General features: G+C 33.0%; 1 protein-coding gene across 1 annotated transcript in view; it reads left to right on the top strand.

Annotated features, from left to right (window-relative positions):
• The window catches only part of LOC147643662 (uncharacterized), a 205,872-nt gene that overhangs the window by 237 nt on the left and 191,201 nt on the right, over positions 1-14,434 (top strand). Inside the window, exon 2 of the mRNA XM_086832499.1 lies at positions 513-628. The gene's annotated coding sequence lies outside the window, so the exon portion shown is untranslated. The remainder of the gene's footprint in view (positions 1-512; positions 629-14,434) is intronic.

The following is a 14,434-nucleotide window of genomic DNA, read 5'->3' on the forward strand; positions in this document are numbered from 1 at the left end:
TTTTTAAAGTAAAATATAAATTCTTAAAATATTCAAAAAATGAAAGACAATTTTGATTACATATTGAGTGCGATACTTTTGTCCTCTCATATATCGCAGCCTTAAAATATCGACTTTCGATATATTTTTTTTACTTAGAATCTTCTCCAGAATTTGAATAATCTTGGCGCCCATTGTATTGGGATCATCGTACATCTGCTGACGCTCCATATCCTTAACCAGCATCCTGGGAAGCCACCAATATATCAATACCAATTAAAAATTCATTAAACAACTTAAATAAAAATAATTGTTGTTTTTTTTTGCTGTTTTTATAGCATATTCCATTTTATAGCATCCCTCTGGTTCCTATAATTTTTTAAGGTAGTGTATATACATGAAAATATACATGAAATGGGTAAAAAACTTTGATAAGTAAAAAATAGATTTTAAGACCGGTTCGTGAATTTGCTTTTTTTTATTTGCACTGCTTAAATTTTTTTCTAATTTTGTTTTTAATTTTCTTATTTCAGTATCGGTTAAAACGGTTAAAAAAAGTAAATGTGTGGTTAAAAGTGAACAAAATAATTGAAAACACTAAAAAGTATTTAAAGATTTAAAAAAAACTAAAATGTATTTAAAACTTTGGGTAAGTGCATGTTTTAACTTTATTTATTTTATATAAATTGCCAAATTTTATATGAAGATAATCCGTATTTAGTTGTACAATAATATTTCATATTTATTTATTTGTTGAAACAATTCTAGAATTTACAATTATTTAGTTGGTAGTTTGATTTTCTTACAAAAAAGCTATTTTAATTCGAAATTTTGGAATTATTTAAATTTTCTTTCTTTATTTTTCTTATTATTATATTCTATGAAAAAAAAAGTAAACCTTAATTCACCTTTTCCCTGTAGATAGAAGATGTTCCTCCAATCGCTTTATTAACAACTCCCCAGGGTCTTCCGTCCGATTGAATAACCAATCCTTCCAGTCCCGGCCAATACACATCCGTTTTGGCTTTAAGCCGATATTGCAAAAGTATTGATTGCACATAATTATAGGATTTCGATTCGGGCCCACAAAAGCTCTTGAGGTGAAAAGTGAGACCTTTGAGGGCAGCAAAAACGGGGTAAATATGTACGAAAATAAAGAACGATCGCATAACTTGACCAACATTTGCTCATAATTAAGACCACGAACTGGTTTTGAGCCTATAGAAATATAAATAAAAAACCCTTCGTGCGTACCGCGTAAAAATCGGAAGTTGCAGCTTTGCATTTAATGCGCTTATTTTAAAGAGTGTTGAAAGCGAGGCACTAACAAAAAAAGAAAAAGAGAATATGGGATACATAATTGCACTGGAGAAAGATGGGAGTGAGGAAAGGAGAAAGGAAAGAAAGAAAATTATTAAACTTAATGAGGAAATTAATTCAATACCTGACACCATTTTGAAGAAAATTTTAAAGCCTTTTACTTGGAGTTAAGCAAAGACTATAGTTTTTTGAAAAAGTAGTTTGGAAGAAAGCAATTTTTTAAGATAAAAACTGAATTTTTAATTATAGAAAAGTCTTATTTTTATGATTTGGGTGTAAATTAGTATAAGTTTATTTACATTAAATAGGTATAGGTTCTAAAATGCTATAAAATGTTTGAAACCAAGCAAATGTTATAGTCCGATCGTCAAAGAAAAATATATATATGTATATATATATATAGATAGGTGTTTTTTCCGATAGAATCAATATTTTAACGTTGAATAGGAAATTTATTTGAAATACCAAACGTTATTTGCGACATTATTACTGTGTAATTGTCCCTGAACCAACCAACCATCCGTCTGTCTGAACTAACGCTATATAATATAATGCTATAAACTTCAATGCACCTTTAAATTTTTAATTGTAATAATTATTAATGGTATTTATTGAACAATAATTAAAACCATATAAAATATAACTAGTTCTTACATTTAATAAGTTCCCTTACCTTTTATCTCTGTTAACTCCCTCCAAATTATCAATGAACTCTTATAATATAGACATTTGGTTTTCTCCTGCAACTGTCACCTTTGAAGGTTTCTAATTTAGTTTTTGTTTAACCAAAAAACTTGTACATTTGATTGAAATGTTAATTATTTTGTTCTAGTTCTTATATTTATTAAGTTCCCCATACTCTAAGTCTCTTTTAGATTCAATAATATAGACTTTTGTCTTTCTCCTTCAACTGTCACCTTTTGAAAGTTTCTCATTTAGTTTTTGTTTAACCAAAAAACTTGTACATTTGATTGGAATGTTTATTATTTTTTTGTACTTCCCCCCGCGCTTTAGCCGCGTGACATGTCAGTTTCTTGTTGGGTAACAAAGTTTTTTTGATTGGTCTTCTGACTTTTCTGCCTGTCTTTCTGACATGTGTTTTGTGTGAATATTAAAAATGTGTGGTAAAAATGATGGCCTGATGGCATCATATGATGCGGTGTCACAACTACCAAAAAATGATGAATAAATAAGAGTGAATCACAATTTGACAGTTGTGTACATACTCTCCTCCACTCGATCCTCGACAGCTGCACCGAGTTGTACAAAAATTAGTTTGGCAGCGTTGTCTTTAAGGCCAAGATAGCTGGCGGATAAGGAGAGAGAGAGCACTTCACCAAGGAAAAAATCAATAATTTTTCACCATTTTTCCTTGTTTTTTTTTTTTTGCTTTCCACATTGCCACGCCATTTTACAGAAAAGGCTGAGAGCAAGAGACAGGGAAAGAGGAAAAAATAAAAAAAAAGAAAAGTCTGTGTGTATGTAAGAAGCCAAGATGGCAGACGAGCAGACAGATAGGAAAGGGGGAGGTGTGGGCTTCGCTACTTCGCAGTTGGAATTCAGCTCACGGCCCCAGGACAATGCCAGCTCTGTGCCCATATATCCTTTTTCAACGAAATTTCAGCTTTCACTCGTTTCGCGTACGTGACCGTGTTGCCACCAAGGAGCTGTTGAAGTGGCAAATTCGCACAGCGCCACCAACCTTTCACAGCGGGACTGGGAATGCCAGTTTTTGGGGGGTTGGGGCATGAGGATGGGGCATGAAAATGGGGCATGAGTTTGGGTGTTGCTTTTGGGTGGTTTGTAATGGCACAATGGTAGCTCCACCCTGTCTCCGTGTGCGCCAGGTGCCGGGCTCGGGCAAAAAGTAGCAGTTTATTAGGCGCACCAAATTAACATAGGACTACTAATGACTCTGCCCAGGCAAAACTAACTAAAACCGAGTGTAAAAGTTGTGAGGAAGGTGAAGGAAGGACCTTGTAAAATGATGGGAGGCTGCAATTTTAGGTCGCCTTTTGCTAGGGTCCTCTGTTATTTTGTTAATTATGTTGGCTTTAAGTTGACCGGAAATTGAGATAACTGGCATCATTCATTTGTCAAAAGGATTGGAACAAATATGTATTATATATCAGTAATTTATAAAAACCCGTAACACTTATAAGTAATTTTGAGGATTTAAGATAGATTAAAAACAGGAAAGAAACTAACATCGGGAAACAGTTTGCAATTGAATTATAGGATCGAATCAAAAATTGGTCATAACTAGGATTAGAATGTTCGGACTTTTTGATACACATCTATAGATATCTTTATATGACAATTTTTTTTGACAAATCAAATCTTAAAAACTTCTTAACTAAGCCAAAAATTACTTAGTTTTCATTCGGAAAGCTGTCCTATGTTAGTTTTTATTAGGTTAATAAATCTGCAAACTTAATTTAATATTTAAAAAAAATGAAAAATTTGAAATGATTCGTTCACTATTAAAATACCCTGCAATTGTACAAAAAATAGTCCCAAAAAGTATGCTACAATAGTTTCCCTTAATTATTACTATGAATATGATACTTTTTTGTTCATATTTGCAGTTGATTATTGCCATGATTATTCCATTATTAGGCATATAAATTTTACAAAGAAAGACTAGCTAATTTATCCAACTCACTCAAGGGTGTTTTGGCTTATGCTCCGCTCAATGGTGTCGGCTTGAAAAATATTACAACGCCTGCGCGGATTTACATCCTTTTCTGGTTTTGTTTTCTTTATTTTTTGCCCCCCTTTTGTTAAGCTCAGTCCAATGCCAAGCCGGGAAACTGCCACCCCTTCTATTGGATGCTGGAAATGAAAAGGGGAAATTGCGAACGCTTTCCCTGATGCTTTTCCCAGCTCCCCAAGGAAATCAAAGGGAAGCAGCAAAGAGTCCGTTGAAGTTGCTTTAATATTTATATGGAGTTCATGTCTCTATCTCTGGCAAATTCCCCTTACAACACTCAAGTGGAAATGTGTAACACACACCTCTGAGTGTGTGTGTGTGTGTCTCACTCAAGGATGTCGGGAGACAGAGAGAGGGAGCTTCCCTTTTTGGTGAACTATATTTGACAATCAAGCCGCAAGCATATGTTACCCGATAATTTGCCGAAAGTTTTAATGAAAGACATGGGACTCATTTTTCCTACCACTCTGTCTCTGTGTGTGTGTGTCCCTGAGTTAATGTCCTTTTTGTGTGAGTGTGAGTGTCTCCTTTCCTGTGTCGCCATTTTGTCCGTGTCTGTGTGCCAGCATATTTTTTGATGAGCTCGAGGAAAAGCCAATGTGTGTGAGGGTGTGAGTGTGTGCGGCGTCTGTCCTCGACTTGGGCGGTATAATTTCCATTTTATAAATGACTTTTCCGGAACTCATTCTTGGCCAGAGGCAACTGTAATCACGCCATATCTGTTGAAAGTTTACAACTTTTTGCCAGCATTTTTTTTTACGGAATACAAATTGTGCGGGAGTAGGGAAGTTTACCCCCTTTTTATTTTATTTGTTTGCTTTTATATATTATGTAATGATTTCTTGTAAGATTATTATAATTTGTTTAATTTGTAGATCAAGGATATTAGAAAAGGGTTTAGAGATTACAGGTTTTCTGTTATGCAAATGATTTGTTGTTAAGCAAGAAGATCTTTCTCAGGGTTTTTGCAGGAATTGCACCTAAAATTCTCTAGTAAATATTTAGCTTTAGAAACTTTGCTAATTCTTAAAGATAATTAGTCAAAAAATAGTACTTAAAAGATTCCTTAGTTGGGAGTTAATGCATATCCGTGGACAATATCATTTTCACTTTGACATTAAAGTTGCATTTCATTTTATGCCTTAAAAATGTCGAGCTTAAACAATCTTTATTTAAACCTCTCAGTTAAAAAATCTCTTCAGTTACCACGCTATTTATAAAATTCAGTAAAATTCGTATAAAACTTTGTCAAAAATAAAAAAGTGTCACTGCCAAAGTACACCCACAAAGGCGCCAATACATCCCGCTGGGCAGTGGAGCAGACAGCTAAAAACCGGACAGGTTCGTGGTCCCTGGAACCTGCCAAACCATCCATAGAGAGGAGGTTGAGGTGGAGGTGGAGGTGGAGGTGAGAGGACACTCTGTCATACAATTTTTCAGTTGTTGTTACTTCCTTTGCCGTTTTTTGCTGCTGTTGGTAATAAGCGTAAAACTTTGACAGTTTGTTATCCGCATTTGTTTCAGTGGCTTGCAGTTTTCATTTTCCACTTTTTTTTCCCTCTTCACTGCTTTTTTTTGTTTATTATTTTTTTTTTTAATTTTTGTTTTGTTGGGACTCAATGGTGTAGTATTTTTTCCCCCTAGCGAGCACCTGTTAAAGTTGCCAAAGTGACAGCGCGACTTTCTAAACGGCTCGCCCGGGAGCTGCTGCATGATAAGCGGTGTCCACGAATGATCTGCCAGTTACTGTTCCCACACTTGGAATTTAAAATCATAGATCTATGTATATATTTTACTAAAATCATGAAAAGAGTAGCTAAAAGTATTATTTATAGTTTGATATTTATATTAAATATGAAGATTTGCACTAAGTTTTGGTAGTTATAATATTTATTGATATTATTTCTTTGTATATATATTATCTATTGGATTTATTTATTGATAATTGTATTATTTCTCAATATTTATATATTTTATATTGGTATTTATATGAATTTCATAGTAGATATGCTTAAAGGTTCTATTATGAATATTATTTCTTGGTATTTATATTATTATTTTTATTATTTATTGATGTTTACATTATTTCTTTGTATAAATTCTTAGAATTTATATTTTTTCTTGTGATATAGTTATTTAATTCTTTGGTATTTATATTATTTCTTAGAAGTATTAGTATTCTATGTACTTGTATTATTTATTAATATTTATAATAAGATTAAGATATCAAGATATTATTATTTGTGGCATGTACTTTATTTTTTGGGTTTTTATCCTATTTAAATTACGTGATCCAAGGCCTTACAATGCTTTAGTTTTAACAAAAAAATTATAATTTTTAACAACTCCATTACACCATATAGCTTTTGTTTAAAAAAAATAAAAAACATTAACTAGTGCTTAAAATTCAACAAAATAATCAAACTAAAGTCTAATTTTCCCGAGTGCACTTCATGATCCCTCCAAAATTTTGGGGTGGTCAAAAGCAATTATAAAAAAAGAACCATTTAAACAGATGCATGTAATTTTGCGGTTTTCCTTCAAACCACTTAATTTTTTTGTTGTTGTAAATTGTAGTGTTTTGTTCAATACTTTTCTCACCTTTTTCCCAAGCGGAAGTATCTTTGAGCGTTTTTTGTTAACCACTTTTCCACTTTTTGGTAAAGAGGCGTTTACCACATTTTTGGCTGCAATTATAAATTTGAACATTTTATTGATGGATAACTCATAAACGAATTGTATCGAGAAATAAATGTGGTTTGGGTTGAACAAAAAAGTACAAAATAACCACAATTAGGGATCATTTATGTCGAAATTATAAGGTGGAATTAAATGCAATGAACACTTTTTTGGAGAATATATAGGTATTTAGTAAGAAATTATATATTTAAAATGAAAATATGCATTAATAAAAATGTAGTGTACGGTAGATTGTATAAAAAACTCATAGTTTAACTTTAAATTAAATTTCCTTAAATTGTAATCAATTTTTTATTGCCTTGCGGTGACATTAAGACAAAGGTAAATCCACATTGGACTGCGTACAACGTTTATAATGGCCAAAAGGGTGCTTAGGACTGTGTGGAGATTCATCTGTGATACGTGTTCCAGCTATCTTAATCGCCTTGAAAACAACAACAACAGCAGGAGGACTATGTGTCCTGTGTCCAACTCTATATCCTTGTGCTAGTCCCTGCGACATTCAGAGTCTGACCAACGAACAGCAATTAAACCGGATTAAAAAGGCAGCAAACTGATTTATGAGCCAAGGAACTCAAATAACGACAATACGACCACTGGCCACCACCACCATCACCACTAACCTCCGGAGAAGTGGCCTGCAAGTGGTTTCCGTATCCCGATCCTTATCTGGAGGATGCTTTGGTGGTTTTTTGGGGCTTCTATCCCGCCTCAGTCGAAATTGAAATAATTGCGCAGCGAAGCAATTTAGAAGAATCACTTGCCATTTTCCAGAGTGCGTTCCAATGCTTTTCTCTTCTAATTGAAAAGGTCCTAGAATAGGATACGATTACTAGATTACTGTGTAGATAATTGATTGATATAAAATAAGTTATAAATAAATTATTATGGCTACCTTAGTTTAAAAATAAAATTAATTATATCATAAGATATAAGAAATATTTTATTCAGAGTATAAAACACTTTCAAGATAGCTTGATTATTTTGTGTATTTAAAAATTATTATGTTTTACATTATCTTAAGTTGCATTTCAATCTCTAAGCTTTTGTTTCAACCATATTCCACGGTATAAATATTGGTAAACTCATTGCAATGGACCGATTTGTCGATGGCCGATTAGGATGGCAAAAAGAAAACTCTGTCACTGCTGTTGCCGCTTTGCTGATGATGCTGCTGCTGCTGTCTGGCTATTGTTGCTACTGCAATTTGGCGCATAGATCTGGCCAAGCAGAGTCGTTCATGTATTTGGAATTTATAACCGCATATAGTGCACATAAATCCAGCAATGGCCAGCAGCAGCAGCGGCAGTGGCACCAGCAGTTGCAACAACAAATCGAACTTTATGTGCTGCAATGCCAATGGGTAAAGGCACTTGGAAAAAAAGAGGGGTCTAAAATTCAGATTACTTAGTAAACAATATCGTATATATCAATAAACATATATCTATAACTACATATATATTTATTCTATGTTGGTATTCGATTTGTAAAGTTTACTATGATCTTTAATACATAAAAAAATCTATGTCTTAAATAATATAATATATATAATATTCTTTAGAATTATTATTATGACCAGTAAGTAACTCCGAACATTAAGTATCTATGACCAGTAAGTAACTATGATCAGTAATCAATGAACATTAAGTAATTATGATCAGTTTGCAACTATGATCACTACATATGATCAGTATCACTATGATCAATAATTAACATTGAGCAGTAAGTAACTCTGAACATTAAGTATCTATGACCAGTAAGTAACTATGAGCAGTAAGTAAACTTGAACATTAAGTATCTGTAATCAGTAAGTAAGAATGATCAGTAAGTATCTATGACCAGTAAGTGTGTATGTATGATTAGTTACTAACTTTGAACACTTATAAACAATGACTTGCAATTTTTTTAACACAACACTTTTGTGAGACTCGGCTGGCAGAATTCACTTCGTTCCGGGGATGTTAGAACTAGTTGAGAATCATATGCACAGATGTGCGAGACTTGCTATTGTGCTATTTGAATGAATCTATGGAGTTATTCTTCTATATCATTTTACTAGTATATAAGTCGAAGCAAGGCGAATCTTTGGATTTTATATATACATATATATAGCTGACATAGGAACAATCGGACGATTTACAGAACTATGATCAGTGATTAACTATGACCAGTAATTAACTCTGAACAGTAAGTATCTATGACCAGTAATTAACTATGATCAGTAATTAACTCTGAACAGTAAGTATCTATGACCAGTAAGTAGCTATGAGCAGTAAGTAGCTATGAGCAGTAAGTAACTCTGAACATTAAGTTCAGTAACCAGTAAGTAGGTATGATCAGTAAGTAACTCTGAACATTAAGTATCTATGACCAGTAAGTAGGTATGATTAGTAAGTATCTATGACAAGTAAGTATGATCAGTAAGTATCTTTGACCAGTAAGTATGTTTGATCAGTTACTAACTTTGAACACTAGTAAACAATGACTTGCAACTTTTGAAACAACACATTTCTGAGGCTCGGCCGGCAGCAGACACTTCGTTCCGGGGATGTTAGAACTGGTTGAGAATCATATGCATGAGCGAGATTTGTTTTGAAACAATTTAAGAGCAAGCTATATGAATGAAACTATGGAGTTATGCTTCTATATAATTTTACTAGTTTATAAATCGGAGCATGCTGAATCGGTAGACTATATATATACATATATATAGCTGACATAGGAACAATCGTACGATTTATAGAACAAAAATAGTAACTTTTCCAGTTTTCAACAGATTTTCATCAAATTTGATATATAGCCATTATATATTAATCTAGAATTTTGTGTAAAATTTTAAGAAAATCGGACTACTATATCATATAGCTGCCATACAAAAAATCTTAAAAAATAGAGAAAAATGCTTTAGTTAATGTTTAGTCTAGAAATTTTTTATTTTGGGGGTTTATTATTTATACAAAAAATCCCTAGACCGATGTTTTCTTCAGTGTAGATCCTATAACGCCCCCAAAAAATCGTGGGGGCGCATTTCGGTGGGACTGTCGCCAAAGCTATTGCCACTGTTAGAAATTTTCTGGCTGAGATTCGAATTGGAATTGGTTTCGGGGTGTAAAGGGCGAGGATTGTTGTGTGTACAACGCTTATAATTGCTTGTTGCTGTTGCTGTTGTTCCTTTCCCTGCTCCTGTTCCTGCTCCTGGTGGTGTACACCACGCATCTCTATTTGCGACACCAGGAGACAGAAGCCTCCCACACTCTCTCGCTGTTGTAAAATGTAAAATTCCAAATAAATGGCCACGATGTTGCCGCCGTGCTGTTGGTTGGTGTTGCTGCTGCGTCAGATGTTGCTGCTGCTGCTGTTGCGTTGCTGCTGCTGCTGCTGTTGCTGCCACTTAAGCGCCTCGCTGCCGCCTCCACCATGTGTGTTATGGCCTAAAGTAAATCTTCATTAGATTTGCCAGAGTAACCAAAAGGCTGATGCTGATGCTGCTGCAATGGCAACACGGCCATAAAAAGCAGCGCAACTGGACATGAGTATTTATGGCCACTTTTGTTGTCATTTTAATTGATTTCAATTTTTGTGCAGCAAAACTCCTGCCAGAGATAAGGATGAGTTGCAAGACCAAGTGTGAGAGAGAGTTTTCCTCTTCAATTTTATATATGTGTATGTTTTATTTATTGATTAGTTTATTCAGCTAATTTATGACCCTGTGCTGGAACCGTAAATATTAGGCAAAGAATTATATAAGCTAACAGTGCTTTTATATTCTAATTTATTTCCATTTTTATTGATTAATTGATTTTATAAGGGGTTTTAACTGAGAAAATACTAAAAGCTTTGTTGGAGAACTAGGGAATCTTGGTAGAATCATGGGGAAAGGAATTATTGTGTTTATATTATTCAAACAATTATAAATGCATAGAAATTATGTATATATTTAAGGAATTGAATATACATACCTCGTTCATTCAAACCGTCTTTCAATCCCTATTATTTCTCTAATATTGTTTACATTCAATTTATATCATCATTTCCTAAATTATCCTTAGACTTTCAACAATTTAAACCCTTGTCCATCTTGTGTTAATCAATTTCGAATGAAACTCAACCCGTTTTCTTGGCAAAAAGTTTCTCCCAAAATTGAATTCAACTCACAAAACTCAAATTAAATGGAATGTGACTCGAGTGACCGACCAGAGTCCATAGTTCAAACCGCTCTGAAGTAAATGACAACACCTGGTGCCAGCTCTGGAGTCCTTAAAGTCCTCTGGCCCTCCTCTGGATTTCCCACCACTTTACTCCGCTCATTACCAATTGATGAAGCGCACACGATGAAGAATAAAATAACAAGAATATACAAAAACACGAACTGAAAACTGAAAACTTTATGAAATTTTGTGGTTGCTACCGTTTTCTGAAAAATGTCTGCGGTCTTTTGCCAGGCTTGTTTGTTGCTTTTGAGCCCGGTTTTTTTTTTTGTTGGCCCCCCACCATAAAAAGCCCAACCGCATTGGGCCCGGCCAACCCCTAATTGTTGTGGCCAGTAAACTTGGCCATATATATATATATAATGCAAAAAAAAATCCCCCCGCTTGTCTTGTATATAACAGTAAACTTGTGAAAGAGTAATAAAGATGATTAAAATGTAATTATCCTTAATATTCTGATGAACCAGGAACGGAGCGAAGAAGAAAACTTTTTCAGGCTGGTTAAATTTTAATTGATGAGCTCTCTTTCTGGGGTTGAACTTTTTCAACTTTTTCCAACAAGGGAGGTTTGTCTTTTTCCCTTTTTTTGTTGTCTACCTGTAGTTGAGTGCAAATTAATTTGTTTTGAAAATTTGCCAAAAACTTTTCCTGACCCTGGGAACCTTTTTCTTGGTCTTGGGAAAATCTTGGAATAATGTTCCTATGCCACTGATTAGGTTGGACATTTTTTTCTGGGGCATAAAATTCGCACTTGTTACGGTAATAATTGATATTTGTCCTTCAGGGGGTTTCCTCTGGGGATTTGTCATCATATAGAAATCAGGGGAGTTTTCCTCCTATTTTTTGTGAGGGTTGAATTCGGTGAGCGTATTAATCACATATAGGCATAAAATTAATGTCCTGCGAGTGTGTGGCAAATTGATATGTACATCGGGATATCAATTGCTTGTGGCTTGATTCGTGGGGTATGGGTGGGAAAGTTCCTTTTTCCACTTTTGTGGCTGCAGGTTGAGGGGAGAAAAACACATGTGTCATAAATTATGTTGAGTCAGAGGCAAGTGTATTAAATTTTGGGGTTTTTTTTGGGAAATTGTTTAATAATTTTAAGTGCATTTTTTTTATAGGAAATGTAAGGAACTTTATTGAATATTTATTGATAAGAATTTAAGCTTTAGATCTTAAAAAAAATATTAAAAATGGTCTCAAAGTAAAAGATTAAACTTGAATATATTTTTTTAAAAGAAGAATATACCTCTTAAGTATTAACATTAACATTTAATAAAATCCCTTGAAAAATAATATAATAAAACAACAAAAGAGCAACGGAGATATTCCACACAACCAAATAAAAAATGACTAAATTAAATGTCAATTTTTTTTTTGTATGATTATTAAAATGCTATCTTCAAAAGAAACCAGCCTGGGCGCTGTCATAACTGCGATCTTCTCGATTATATAGCTTTTTATGTCTTCAAACGGAATCATAAAGCCCAATCAATGAATTTATAATATCCATCAGAAGTGTGGAAAACATTAAGAGCAGCTTGAAGAAAGAAATGAATAGTTATGGCCACAGAAATATGTGATAAAATATGCAGTCGAGCTTGGCAGAAATACATAAAGAAGAGAAAAGTAGAAAAAAAAAAATATAAAACTATACATTAAAGCGAAAAGTGTGAAGAAAAGTATCAAATGGCTTAAAAAAACTGAACATTAAAAAGGCAAACTCTGAGACACTTTGGCGGCCACTTCAAATCGTCATGGATGAGCTGTAAAAATATAAAAAAAAACGCTACATGGATCCTTCATCCGATGGAAATTAAAACGGCATTGTGTTTGAGTGATCCAAAAAAATATATAAAAAAAAGAAGAGAACAAATTTGAGTGGGGAATTTTCCACCCGCTGGGATAACCCTGCAGGATATGGATGCCATAAACCAATGAAAGAAAATGCTCTTACAAACACACACAGAAGAAAAACCTAACTGAAAAGTAATAATACGCGTTATGGGCATGATTCCTCATTAGCATTTATGGCGCCGCCTCTGAGTGGCAAACAAAAAATATATATTTTTATGATATTTGTGGGTTGTGAAGAAATGTTTGGAAAATTAATTGACGAAGTCAAAGGAGAGGATGGGGTAGTAAAAAATGGGGATCGATTTGGAGATTTTTAATTGCTAAAAAAATATTTCTATATGCTGTGAAATTATTTCTAAAGTATAATATACATTTTGAAGACCTTTTTATTATAATACATTCCATAAGAATGGAATTATAATACATTCTAATAAGAAAGGAAACTTCCTTCGAGAAGTCAAAGTTTATATACTATTGTAGTTTGCAATTGAATTTTAGGATCTTATAAATTAATCTTTAAAATATTGGAATTCAAAAGTTTAAAAAACTCATAACTTAGCCAAACGGGCATTAATTTTAATTCGGAAAGCTTTCCTATGTTAGTTTTAATTAAATTAAATTAAAATTTAAAAATTAAAATTGATTGATGACAATTTTAATGATGTAACCCCTTAAAAAATTTTGAAAAAAAAAAATAAATAAATTGTCGGATATAGCTAGATCGTTTCGCCTTTTAATGCTGATCAAGAATATATATGATTTATAGGGTCGGAAATGATTCCTACGCAGTTTTACAAGCTTCTGACTAATCTTATAATACCATTCTTTGTGTCAATATTTATCTAATTTTATATAACAATTTTATCTATAAGTCAAGTTTAAAAAAACTCATAACTAAGTCAAAAAAACCTTAATTTTAATTCGGAAAGCTTTCCTTTGTTAGTTTTTTATTAGGGTTATAATTCTGCATACTCAATTAAAATTTAAAAAAATTACATTTTTCTGAATTTTTTTTTTACAATTTTAAATTAGAAAATGTTGAAATTTTCGACATTACATTTTGATCGGACATAGCTGGATCGCTTTGTCTTTTAATGCTGATCAAGAATATATATGACTTATGGGGTCGGAAATTACTCCTTCGCTGGGTTTTATGCTTCTGGCTCAAAATATAATACCCATGTTTTGTTATACATATCTATCCGCGGGTATTACGACCTATTTTATTTCTGCAACATTCATGTAATATAATGCACTTTGGATATTATTATGTACTATATGTACAGAAACGAAGTTTTCTTTTTGAAATATAAGTTATTAAAATGATAATTTGAGTTGAATATGCAATGGCACTCGAATGAATGGTGAAAGTTTACTCGATTATCAATAAATTTATATTTTCAATTGTAATTTGAGTTAAAATTATGATAAATTTTTTATTGTATGTATTTTTATATTTTAATAAAGTTACTTTCGTAGAATCCTTCTGAAAATATCCCTGTCCTTAAAGGCAAGTTCCTTGAACTTCTTAATACAACTTAGCACTAATTGATGGCACCAACAAACCCCACCACCACCATAATTTTCCTACCATAAATACATAGGTACAATATACCTTCTCCTTGTACCTGAAACCCTCCAAACTGAATGATGG

This window comes from Drosophila serrata, unplaced genomic scaffold (assembly GCF_035046125.1).
Source record: "Drosophila serrata isolate PLE 108 unplaced genomic scaffold, ASM3504612v1 contig_249, whole genome shotgun sequence".
Classification (NCBI taxonomy): domain Eukaryota; kingdom Metazoa; phylum Arthropoda; class Insecta; order Diptera; family Drosophilidae; genus Drosophila; species Drosophila serrata.